The following is a 13,025-nucleotide window of genomic DNA, read 5'->3' as shown; positions in this document are numbered from 1 at the left end:
CAACGAAAATCAGCGAGAAATCGTCGTTTTGCATCGAAATATGCGGTTTTCTCTAAGAATTTTGATGATTGTGCAGAATTCTGCTGTTTTCTTGCAATTCAGCCGTTGAATCTTGGTAAAAAGTGATGATTTTGTAGATTTCGTGCTCTTCTTTGCAAATTCAAGCCAGAAAACAACGAAAATCGGCGAGAAATCGTCGTTTTGCATCGAAATATGCGGTTTTCTCCTAGAATTTTGATGATTTCGTGCAGAATTCTGCTGTTTTCTTGCAATTCAGCCGTTGAATCTTGGTAAAAAGTGATGACTTTGTAGATTTCGTGCTCTTCTTTGCGAATTCAAGCCAGAAAACAACGAAAATCGGCGAGAAATCGTCATTTTGCATCGAAAAATGCAGTTTTCTGTAAGAATTTTGATGATTTCGTGCAGAATTCTGCTGTTTTCTTGCAATTCAGCCGTTGAATCTTGGTAAAAAGTCATGATTTTGTAGATTTCGTGCTCTTCTTTGCAAATTCAAGCCAGAAAACAACGAAAATCGGCGAGAAATCGTCGTTTTGCATCGAAATATGCGGTTTTCTGTAAGAATTTTGATGATTTCGTGCAGAATTCTGCTGTTTTCTTGCAATTCAGCCGTTGAATCTTGGTAAAAAGTCATGATTTTGTAGATTCCGTGCTCTTCTTTGCGAATTCAAGATAGAAAACAACGAAAATCAGCGAGAAATCGTCGTTTTGCATCGAAATATGCGGTTTTCTCTAAGAATTTTGATGATTTCGTGCAGAATTCTGCTGTTTTCTTGCAATTCAGCCGTTGAATCTTGGTAAAAAGTCATGATTTTGTAGATTTCGTGCTCTTCTTTGCGAATTCAAGCCAGAAAACAACGAAAACCGGCGAGAAATAATCGTTTTGCATCGAAATATGCGGTTTTCTGTAAGAATTTTGATGATTTCGTGCAGAATTCTGCTGTTTTCTTGCAATTCAGCCGTTGAATCTTGGTAAAAAGTCATGATTTTGTAGATTTCGTGCTCCTCTTTGCGAATTCAATCCAGAAAACCACGAAAATCGGCCAGAAATCGTCGTTTTGCATCGAAATATGCGGTTTTCTCTAAGAATTTTGATGATTTCGTGCAAAATTCTGCTGTTTTCTTGCAATTCAGCTGTTGAATCTTGGTAAAAAGTGATAATTTTGTAGATTTCGTGCTCTTCTTTGCGAATTCAAGCCAGAAAACAACGAAAATCGGCGAGAAATCGTCGTTTTGCATCGAAATATGCGGTTTTCTCTAAGAATTTTGAAGATTTCGTGCAGAATTCTGCTGTTTTCTTGCAATTCAGCTGTTGAATCTAGGTAAAAAGTCATGATTTTGTAGATTTCGTGCTCTTCTTTGCGAATTCAAGCCAGAAAACAACGAAAATCGGCGAGAAATAGTCGTTTTGCATCAAAATATGCGGTTTTCTGTAAGAATTTTGATGATTTCGTGCAGAATTCTGCTGTTTTCTTGCAATTCAGCCGTTGAATCTTGGTAAAAAGTCATGATTTTGTAGATTCCGTGCTCTTCTTTGCAAATTCAAGATAGAAAACAACGAAAATCAGCGAGAAATCGTCGTTTTGCATCGAAATATGCGGTTTTCTATGAGAATTTTGATGATTTCGTGCAGAATTCTGCTGTTTTCTTGCAATTCAGCCATTGAATCTTGGTAAAAAGTGATGATTTTGTAGATTTCGTGCTCTTCTTTGCGAATTCAAGCCAGAAAACAACGAAAATCGGCGAGAAATTGTCGTTTTGCATCGAAATATGCGGTTTTCTCTAAGAATTTTGATGATTTCGTGCAGAATTCTGCTGTTTTCTTGCAATTCAGCCGTTGAATCTTGGTAAAAAGTCATGATTTTGTAGATTTCGTGCTCTTCTTCGCGAATTCAAGCCAGAAAACAACGAAAATCGGCGAGAAATAATCGTTTTGCATCGAAATATGCGGTTTTCTGTAAGACTTTTGATAATTTCGTGCAGAATTCTGCTGTTTTCTTGCAATTCAGCCGTTGAATCTTGGTAAAAAGTCATGATTTTGTAGATTTCGTGCTCCTTTTTGCCAATTCAAGCCAGAAAACCACGAAAATCGGCGAGAAATCGTCGTTTTGCATCGAAATATGCGGTTTTCTCTAAGAATTTTGATGATTTCGTGCAGAATTCTGCTGTTTTCTTGCAATTCAGCCGTTGAATCTTGGTAAAAAGTGATAATTTTGTAGATTTCGTGCTCTTCTTTGCGAATTCAAGCCAGAAAACAACGAAAATCGGCGAGAAATCGTCGATTTGCATCGAAATATGCGGTTTTCTCTAAGAATTTTGACGATTTCGTGCAGAATTCTGCTGTTTTCTTGCAATTCAGCTGTTGAATCTAGGTAAAAAGTCATGATTTTGTAGAGTTCGTGCTCTTCTTGGCGAATTCAAGATAGAAAACAACGAAAATCGGCGAGAAATCGTTGTTTTGCATCGAAATATGCAGTTTTCTCTAAGAATTTTGATGATTTCGTGCAGAGTTCTGCTGTTTCCTTGCAATTCAGCCGTTGAATCTTGGTAAAAAGTCATGATTTTGTAGATTTCGTGCTGTTCTTTGCGAATTCAAGCCAGAAAACAACGAAAATCGGCGAGAAATCGTCGTTTTGCATCGAAATATGCGGTTTTCTGTAAGAATTTTGATGATTTCGTGCAGAATTCTGCTGTTTTCTTGCAATTCAGCCGTTGAATCTTGGTAAAAAGTCATGATTTTGTAGATTCCGTGTTCTGCTTTGCGAATTCAAGATAGAAAACAACGAAAATCAACGAGAAATCGTCGTTTTGCATCGAAATATGCGGTTTTCTCTAAGAATTTTGATGATTTCGTGCAGAATTCTGCTGTTTTCTTGCAATTCAGCGGTTGAATCTTGGTAAAAAGTGATGATTTTGTAGATTTCGTGCTCTTCTTTGCGAATTCAAGCCAGAAAACAACGAAAATCGGCAAGAAATCGTCGTTTTGCATCGAAATATGCGGTTTTCTCTAAGAATTTTGACGATTTCGTGCAGAATTCTGCTGTTTTCTTGCAATTCAGCCGTTGAATCTTGGTAAAAAGTCATGATTTTGTAGATTTCGTGCTCTCCTTTGCGAATTCAAGATAGAAAACAACGAAAATCAGCGAGAAATCGTCGTTTTGCATCGAAATATGCGGTTTTCTCTAAGAATTTTGATGATTTCGTGCAGAATTCTGCTGTTTTCTTGCAATTCAGCTGTTGAATCTTGGTAAAAAGTCATGATTTTGTAGATTTCGTGCTCTTCTTTGCAAATTCATGCCAGAAAACAACGAAAATCGGCGAGAAATCGTCGTTTTGCAATGAAATATGCGGTTTTCTGTAAGAATTTTGATGATTTCGTGCAGAATTCTGCTGTTTTCTTGCAATTCAGCCGTTGAATCTTGGTAAAAAGTCATGATTTTGTAGATTTCGTGCTCTTCTTTGCGAATTCAAGCCAGAAAACAACGAAAATCGGCGAGAAATCGTCGTTTTGCATCGAAATATGCGGTTTTCTGTAAGAATTTTGATGATTTCGTGCAGAATTCTGCTGTTTTCTTGCAATTCAGCCGTTGAATCTTGGTAAAAAGTCATGATTTTGTAGATTTCGTGCTCTTCTTTGCGAATTCAAGCCAGAAAACAACGAAAATCGGCGAGAAATCGTCGTTTTGCATCGAAATATGCGGTTTTCTGTAAGAATTTTGATGATTTCGTGCAGAATTCTGCTGTTTTCTTGCAATTCAGCCGTTGAATCTTGGTAAAAAGTCATGATTTTGTAGATTTCGTGCTCTTCTTTGCGAATTCAAGCCAGAAAACAACGAAAATCGGCGAGAAATCGTCGTTTTGCATCGAAAAATGCGGTTTTCTGTAAGAATTTTGTTGATTTCGTGCAGAATTCTGCTGTTTTCTTGCAATTCAGCCGTTGAATCTTGGTAAAAAGTCATGATTTTGTAGATTTCGTGCTCTACTTTGCGAATTCAAGCCAGAAAACAATGAAAATCGGCGAGAAATCGTCGTTTTGCTTCGAAATATGCGGTTTTCTGTAAGAATTTTTATGATTTCGTGCAGAATTCTGCTGTTTTCTTGCAATTCGGCCGTTGAATCTTGGTAAAAAGTCATGATTTTGTAGATTTCGTGCTCTTCTTTGCGAATTCAAGCCAGAAAACAGCGAAAATCGGCGAGAAATAATCGTTTTGCATCGAAATATGCGGTTTTCTGTAAGAATTTTGATGATTTCGTGCAGAATTCTGCTGTTTTCTTGCAATTCAGCCGTTGAATCTTGGTAAAAAATCATGATTTTGTAGATTACGTGCTCTTCTTTGCGAATTCAAGCCAGAAAACCACGAAAATCGGCGAGAAATCGTCGTTTTGCATCGAAATATGCGGTTTTCTCTAAGAATTTTGATGATTTCGTGCAGAATTCTGCCGTTTTCTTGCAAATTCAGCCGTTGAATCTTGGTAAAAAGTCATGATTTTGTAGATTTCGTGCTCTTCTTTGCGAATTCAAGCCAGAAAACAACGAAAATCGGCGCGAAATCGTCGTTTTGCATCGAAATATGCGGTTTTCTGTTAGAATTTTGATGATTTCGTGCAGAATTCTGCTGTTTTCTTGCAATTCAGCCGTTGAATCTTGATAAAAAGTCATGATTTTGTAGATTTCGTGCTCTTCTTTGCGAATTCAAGCCAGAAAACAACGAAAATCGGCGAGAAATCGTCGTTGTGCATCGAAAAATGCGGTTTTCTGTAAGAATTTTGATGATTTCGTGCAGAATTCTGCTGTTTTCTTGCAATTCAGCCGTTGAATCTTGGTAAAAAGTCATGATTTTGTAGATTTCGTGCTCTTCTTTGCAAATTCAAGCCAGAAAACAACGAAAATCGGCGAGAAATCTTCGTTTTGCATCGAAATATGCGGTTTTCTATAAGAATTTTGATGATTTCGTGCAGAATTCTGCTGTTTTCTTGCAATTCAGCCGTTGAATCTTGGTAAAAAATCATGATTTTGTAGATTCCGTGCTCTTCTTTGCGAATTCAAGATAGAAAACATCGAAAATCAGCGAGAAATCGTCGTTTTGCATCGAAATATGCGGTTTTCTCTAAGAATTTTGATGATTTCGTGCAGAATTCTGCTGTTTTCTTGCAATTCAGCCATTGAATCTTGGTAAAAAGTGATGATTTTGTAGATTTCGTGCTCTTCTTTGCGAATTCAAGCCAGAAAACAACGAAAATCGGCGAGAAATCGTCGTTTTGCATCGAAATATGCGGTTTTCTCTAAGAATTTTGATGATTTCGTGCAGAAATCTGCTGTTTTCTTGCAATTCAGCCGTTGAATCTTGGTAAAAAGTCATGATTTTGTAGATTTCGTGCTCTTCTTTGCGAATTCAAGATAGAAAACAACGAATCTCTAAGAATTTTGATGATTTCGTGCAGAATTCTGCTGTTTTCTTGCAATTCAGCCGTTGAATCTTGGTAAAAAGTCATGACTTTGTAGATTTCGTGCCCTTCTTTGCGAATTCAAGATAGAAAACAACGAAAATCGGCGAGAAATCGTCGTTTTGCATCGAAATATGCGGTTTTCTGTAAGAATTTTGATGATTTCGTGCAGAATTCAGCTGTTTTCTTGCAATTCAGCCGTTGAATCTAGGTAAAAAGTCATGATTTTGTAGATTTTGTGCTCTTCTTGGCGAATTCAAGATAGAAAACAACGAAAATCGGCGAGAAATCGTCGTTTTGCATCGAAATATGCGGTTTTCTCTAAGAATTTTGATGTTTTCGTGCAGAATTCTGCTGTTTTCTTGCAATTCAGCCGTTGAATCTTGGTAAAAAGTGATGATTTTGTAGATTTCGTGCTCTTCTTTGCAAATTCAAGCCAGAAAACAACGAAAATCGGCGAGAAATCGTCGTTTTGCATCGAAATATGCGGTTTTCTGTAAGAATTTTGATGATTTCGTGCTGAATTCTGCTGTTTTCTTGCAATTCAGCCGTTGAATCTTGGTAAAAAGTCATGATTTTGTAGATTTCGTGCTCTTCTTTGCGAATTCAAGCCAGAAAACAACGAAAATCGCCGAGAAATCGTCGTTTTGCATCGAAATATGCGGTTTTCTGTAAGAATTTTGATGATTTCGTGCAGAATTCTGCTGTTTTCTTGCAATTCAGCCGTTGAATCTTGGTAAAAAGTCATGATTTTGTAGATTTCGTGCTCTTCTTTGCGAATTCAAGATAGAAAACAACGAAAATCAGCGAGAAAACGTCGTTTTGCATCGAAATATGCGGTTTTCTCAAAAAATTTTGATGATTTCGTGCAGAATTCTGCTGTTTTCTTGCAATTCAGCCGTTGAATCTTGGTAAAAAGTCATGATTTTGTAGATTTCGTGCTCTTCTTTGCGAATTCAAGCCAGAAAACAACGAAAATCGGCGAGAAATCGTCGTTTTGCATCGAAAAATGCGGTTTTCTGTAAGAATTTTGATGATTTCGTGCAGAATTCTGCTGTTTTCTTGCAATTCAGCTGTTGAATCTTGGTAAAAAGTGATGATTTTGTAGATTTCGTGCTCTTCTTTGCGAATTCAAGCCAGAAAACAACGAAAATCGGCGAGAAATCGTCGTTTTGCATCGAAATATGCGGTTTTCTCTAAGAATTTTGATGATTTCGTGCAGAATTCTGCTGTTTTCTTGCAATTCAGCCGTTGAATCTTGGTAAAAAGTGATGATTTTGTAGATTTCGTGCTCTTCTTTGCGAATTCAAGCCAGAAAACAACGAAAATCGGCGAGAAATCGTCGTTTTGCATCGAAATATGCGGTTTTCTCTAAGAATTTTGACGATTTCGTGCAGAATTCTGCTGTTTACTTGCAATTCAGCCGTTGAATCTTGGTAAAAAGTCATGATTTTGTAGATTTCGTGCTCTTCTTTGCGAATTCAAGATAGAAAACAACGAAAATCCGCGAGAAATCGTCGTTTTGCATCGAAATATGCGGTTTTCTCTAAGAATTTTGATGATTTTGTGCAGAATTCTGCTGTTTTCTTGCAATTCAGCCGTTGAATTTTGGTAAAAAGTCATGATTTTGTAGATTTCGTGCTCTTCTTTGCGAATTCAAGCCAGAAAACAACAAAAATCGGCGAGAAATCGTCGTTTTGCATCGAAATATGCGGTTTTCTGTAAGAATTTTGACGATTTCGTGCAGAATTCTGCTGTTTTCTTGCAATTCAGCCGTAGAATCTTGGTAAAAAGTGATGATTTTGTAGATTTCGTGCTCTTCTTTGCGAATTCAAGCCAGAAAACAACGAAAATCGGCGAGAAAACGTCGTTTTGCATCGAAATATGCGGTTTTCTCTAAGAAATTTGATGATTTCGTGCAGAATTCTGCTGTTTTCTTGCAATTCAGCTGTTGAATCTTGGTAAAAAGTCATGATTTTGTAGATTTCGTGCTCTTCTTTGCAAATTCATGCCAGAAAACAACGAAAATCGGCGAGAAATCGTCGTTTTGCATCGAAATATGCGGTTTTCTGTAAGAATTTTGATGATTTCGTGCAGAATTCTGCTGTTTTCTTGCAATTCAGCCGTTGAATCTTGGTAAAAAGTCATGATTTTGTAGATTGCGTGCTCTTCTTGGCGAATTCAAAATAGAAAACAACGAAAATCGGCGAGAAATAGTTGTTTTGCATCGAAATATGCAGTTTTCTCTAAGAATTTTGATGATTTCGTGCAGAATTCTGCTGTTTTCTTGCAATTCGGCCGTTGAATCTTGGTAAAAAGTGATGATTTTGTAGATTTCGTGCTCTTCTTTGCGAATTCAAGCCAAAAAACAACGAAAATCGGCGAGAAATCGTTGTTTTGCATCGAAATATGCGGTTTTCTGTAAGAATTTTGATGATTTCGTGCAGAATTCTGCTGTTTTCTTGCAATTCAGCCGTTGAATCTAGGTAAAAAGTCATGATTTTATAGATTTCGTGCTCTTCTTGGCGAATTCAAGATAGAAAACAACGAAAATTTGCGAGAAATCGTTGTTTTGGATCGAAATATGCAGTTTTCTCTAAGAATTTTGATGATTTCGTGCAGAATTCTGCTGTTTTCTTGCAATTCAGCCGTTGAATTTTGGTAAAAAGTCATGATTTTGTAGATTTCGTGCTCTTCTTTGCGAATTCAAGCCAGAAAACAACAAAAATCGGCGAGAAATCGTCGTTTTGCATCGAAATATGCGGTTTTCTGTAAGAATTTTGACGATTTCGTGCAGAATTCTGCTGTTTTCTTGCAATTCAGCCGTAGAATCTTGGTAAAAAGTGATGATTTTGTAGATTTCGTGCTCTTCTTTGCGAATTCAAGCCAGAAAACAACGAAAATCGGCGAGAAATCGTTGTTTTGCATCGAAATATGCGGTTTTCTGTAAGAATTTTGATGATTTCGTGCAGAATTCTGCTGTTTTCTTGCAATTCAGCCGTTGAATCTTGGTAAAAAGTCATGATTTTGTAGATTTCGTGCTCTTCTTTGCGAATTCAAGCCAGAAAACAACGAAAATCGGCGAGAAATCGTCGATTTGCATCGAAAAATGCGGTTTTCTGTAAGAATTTTGATGATTTCGTGCAGAATTCTGCGGTTTTCTTGCAATTCAGCCGTTGAATCTTGGTTAAAAGTCATGGTTTTGTAGATTTCGTGCTCTTCTTTGCGAATTCAAGCCAGAAAACAACGAAAATCGGCGAGAAATCGTCGTTTTGCATCGAAATATGCGGTTTTCTGTAAGAATTTTGATGATTTCGTGCTGAATTCTGCTGTTTTCTTGCAATTCAGCCGTTGAATCTTGGTAAAAAGTCATGATTTTGTAGATTTCGTGCTCTTCTTTGCGAATTCAAGCTAGAAAACAACGAAAATCGGCGAGAAATAATCGTTTTGCATCGAAATATGCGGTTTTCTGTAAGAATTTTGATGATTTCGTGCAGAATTCTGCTGTTTTCTTGCAATTCAGCCGTTGAATCTTGGTAAAAAGTCATGATTTTGTAGATTTCGTGCTCTTTTTTGCAAATTCAAGCCAGAAAACCACGAAAATCGGCGAGAAATCGTCGTTTTGCATCGAAATATGCGGTTTTCTCTAAGAATTTTGACGATTTCGTGCAGAATTCTGCTGTTTTCTTGCAATTCAGCCGTTGAATCTTGGTAAAAAGTCATGATTTTGTAGATTTCGTGCTCTTCTTGGCAAATTCAAGATAGAAAACAACGAAAATCGGAGAGAAATCGTTGTTTTGCATCGAAATATGCAGTTTTCTCTAAGAATTTTGATGATTTCGTGCAGAATTCTGCTGTTTTGTTGCAATTCAGCCGTTGAATCTTGGTAAAAAGTCATGATTTTGTAGATTTCGTGTTCTTCTTTGCGAATTCAAGCCAGAAAACAACGAAAATCGGCGAGAAATCGTCGTTTTGCATCGAAATATGCGGTTTTCTGTAAGAATTTTGATGATCTCGTGCAGAATTCTGCTGTTTTCTTGCAATTCAACCGTTGAATCTTGGTAAAAATCATGATTTTGTAGATTCCGTGCTCTTCTTTGCGAATTCAAGATAGAAAACAACGAAAATCAGCGAGAAATCGTCATTTTGCATCGAATTATGCGGTTTTCTCTAAGAATTTTGATGATTTCGTGCAGAATTCTGCTGTTTTCTTGCAATTCAGCCGTTGAATCTTGGTAAAAAGTGATGATTTTGTAGATTTCGTGCTTTTCTTTGCGAATTCAAGCCAGAAAACAACGAAAATCGGCGAGAAATCGTCGTTTTGCATCGAAATATGCGGTTTTCTTTAAGAATTTTGATGATTTCGTGCAGAATTCTGCTGTTTTCTTGCAATTCAGCCGTTGAATCTTGGTAAAAAGTGATGATTTTGTAGATTTCGTGCTCTTCTTTGCGAATTCAAGCCAGAAAACAACGAAAATCGGCGAGAAATCGTCGTTTTGCATCGAAATATGCGGTTTTCTCTAAGAATTTTGACGATTTCGTGCAGAATTCTGCTGTTTACTTGCAATTCAGCCGTTGAATCTTAGTAAAAAGTCATGATTTTGTAGATTTCGTGCTCTTCTTTGCAAATTCAAGCCAGAAAACAACGAAAATCGGCGAGAAATCGTCGTTTTGCATCGAAATATGCGGTTTTCTGTAAGAATTTTGATGATTTCGTGCAGAATTCTGCTGTTTTCTTGCAATTCAGCCGTAGAATCTTGGTAAAAAGTCATGATTTTTTAGATTTCGTGCTCTTCTTTGCGAATTCAAGCCAGAAAACAACGAAAATCTACGAGAAATAATCGTTTTGCATCGAAATATGCGGTTTTCTGTAAGAAATTTGATGATTTTGTGCAGAATTCTGCTGTTTTCTTGCAATTCAGCTGTTGAATCTTGGTAAAAAGTCATGATTTTGTAGATTTCGTGTTCTTCTTTGCGAATTCAAGCCAGAAAACCACGAAAATCGGCGAGAAATCGTCGTTTTGCATCGAAATATGCGGTTTTCTCTAAGAATTTTGATGATTTCGTGCAGAATTCTGCTGTTTTCTTGCAATTCAGCCGTTGAATCTTGGCAAAAAGTGATGATTTTGTAGATTTCGTGCTCTTCTTTGCGAATTCAAGCCAGAAAACAACGAAAATCGGCGAGAAATCGTCGTTGTGCATCGAAATATGCGGTTTTCTCTAAGAATTTTGACGAATTCGTGCAGAATTCTGCTGTTTTCTTGCAATTCAGCCGTTGAATCTTGGTAAAAAGTCATGATTTTGTAGATTTCGTGCTCTTCTTTGCGAATTCAAGCCAGAAAACAACGAAAATCGGCGAGAAATCGTCGTTTTGCATCGAAATATGCGGTTTTCTCTAAGAATTTTGACGATTTCGTGCAGAATTCTGCTGTTTACTTGCAATTCAGCCGTTGAGTCTTGGTAAAAAGTCATGATTTTGTAGATTTCGTGCTCTTCTTTGCGAATTCAAGATAGAAAACAACGAAAATCAGCGAGAAATCGTCGTTTTGCATCGAAATATGCGGTTTTCTCTAAGAATTTTGATGATTTCGTGCAGAATTCTGCTGTTTTCTTGCAATTCAGCCGTTGAATCTTGGTAAAAAGTCATGATTTTGTAGATCTCGTGCTCTTCTTTGCGAATTCAAGCGAGAAAACAACGAAAATCGGCGAGAAATCGTCGTTTTGCATCGAAATATGCGGTTTTCTGTAAGAATTTTGATGATTTCGTGCAGAATTCTGCTGTTTTCTTGCAATTCAGCCGTTGAATCTAGGTAAAAAGTCATGATTTTATAGATTTCGTGCTCTTCTTGGCGAATTCAAGATAGAAAACAACGAAAATCGGCGAGAAATCGTTGTTTTGCATCGAAATATGCGGTTTTCTGTAAGAATTTTGATGATTTCGTGCAGAATTCTGCTGTTTTCTTGCAATTCAGCCGTTGAATCTAGGTAAAAAGTCATGATTTTGTAGATTTCGTGCTCTTCTTGGCGAATTCAAGATAGAAAACAACGAAAATCGGCGAGAAATCGTTGTTTTGCATCGAAATATGCAGTTTTCTCTAAGAATTTTGATGATTTCGTGTAGAATTCTGCTGTTTTCTTGCAATTCAGCCGTTGAATCTTGGTAAAAAGTCATGATTTTGTAGATTTCGTGCTCTTCTTTGCGAATTCAAGCCAGAAAACAACGAAAATCGGCGAGAAATCGTCGTTTTGCATCGAAATATGCGGTTTTCTGTAAGAATTTTGATGATTTCGTGAAGAATTCTGCTGTTTTCTTGCAATTCAGCCGTAGAATCTTGGTAAAAATTGATGATTTTGTAGATTTCGTGCTCTTCTTTGCGAATTTAAGCCAGAAAACAACGAAAATCGGCGAGAAATCGTTGTTTTGCATCGAAATATGCGGTTTTCTGTAAGAATTTTGATGATTTCGTGCAGAATTCTGCTGTTTTCTTGCAATTCAGCCGTTGAATCTTGGTAAAAAGTCATGATTTTGTAGATTTCGTGCTCTTCTTTGCGAATTCAAGCCAGAAAACAACGAAAATCGGCGAGAAATCGTCGATTTGCATCGAAAAATGCGGTTTTCTGTAAGAATTTTGATGATTTCGTGCAGAATTCTGCGGTTTTCTTGCAATTCAGCCGTTGAATCTTAGTAAAAAGTCATGATTTTGTAGATTTCGTGCTCTACTTTGCGAATTCAAGCCAGAAAACAACGAAAATAGGCGAGAAATCGTCGTTTTGCATCGAAATATGCGGTTTTCTGTAAGAATTTTGATGATTTCGTGCAGAATTCTGCTGTTTTCTTGCAATTCAGCCGTTGAATCTTGGTAAAAAGTCATGATTTTGTAGATTTCGTGCTCTTCTTTGCGAATTCAAGCCAGAAAACAACGAAAATCGGCGAGAAATCGTCGATTTGCATCGAAAAATGCGGTTTTCTGTAAGAATTTTGATGATTTCGTGCAGAATTCTGCTGTTTTCTTGCAATTCAGCCGTTGAATCTTGGTAAAAAGTCATGATTTTGTAGATTTCGTGCTCTTCTTTGCGAATTCAAGCCAGAAAACAACGAAAATCGGCGAGAAATAATCGTTTTGCTTCGAAATATGCGGTTTTCTGTAAGAATTTTGATGATTTTGTGCAGAATTCTGCTGTTTTCTTGCAATTCAGCCGTTGAATCTTGGTAAAAAGTCATGATTTTGTGGATTTCGTGCTCTTCTTTGCGAATTCAAGCCAGAAAACCACGAAAATCGGCGAGAAATCGTCGTTTTGCATCGAAATATGCGGTTTTCTCTAAGAATTTTGATGATTTCGTGCAGAATTCTGCTGTTTTCTTGCAATTCAGCCGTTGAATCTTGGTAAAAAGTGATGATTTTGTAGATTTCGTGCTCTTCTTTGCGAATTCAAGCCAGAAAACAACGAAAATCGGCGAGAAATCGTCGTTTTGCATCGAAATATGCGGTTTTCTCTAAGAATTTTGACGATTTCGTGCAGAATTCTGCTGTTTTCTTGCAATTCAGCCGTTGAGTCTTGGT

This window comes from Gnatocerus cornutus, chromosome 2 (genome assembly GCF_029298725.1).
Source record: "Gnatocerus cornutus isolate USDA-ARS CGAHR chromosome 2, icGnaCorn1.1, whole genome shotgun sequence".
Classification (NCBI taxonomy): domain Eukaryota; kingdom Metazoa; phylum Arthropoda; class Insecta; order Coleoptera; family Tenebrionidae; genus Gnatocerus; species Gnatocerus cornutus.
The sequence above is the reverse complement of the archived record's forward strand: the minus strand, read 5'-3'. Positions refer to the sequence as shown.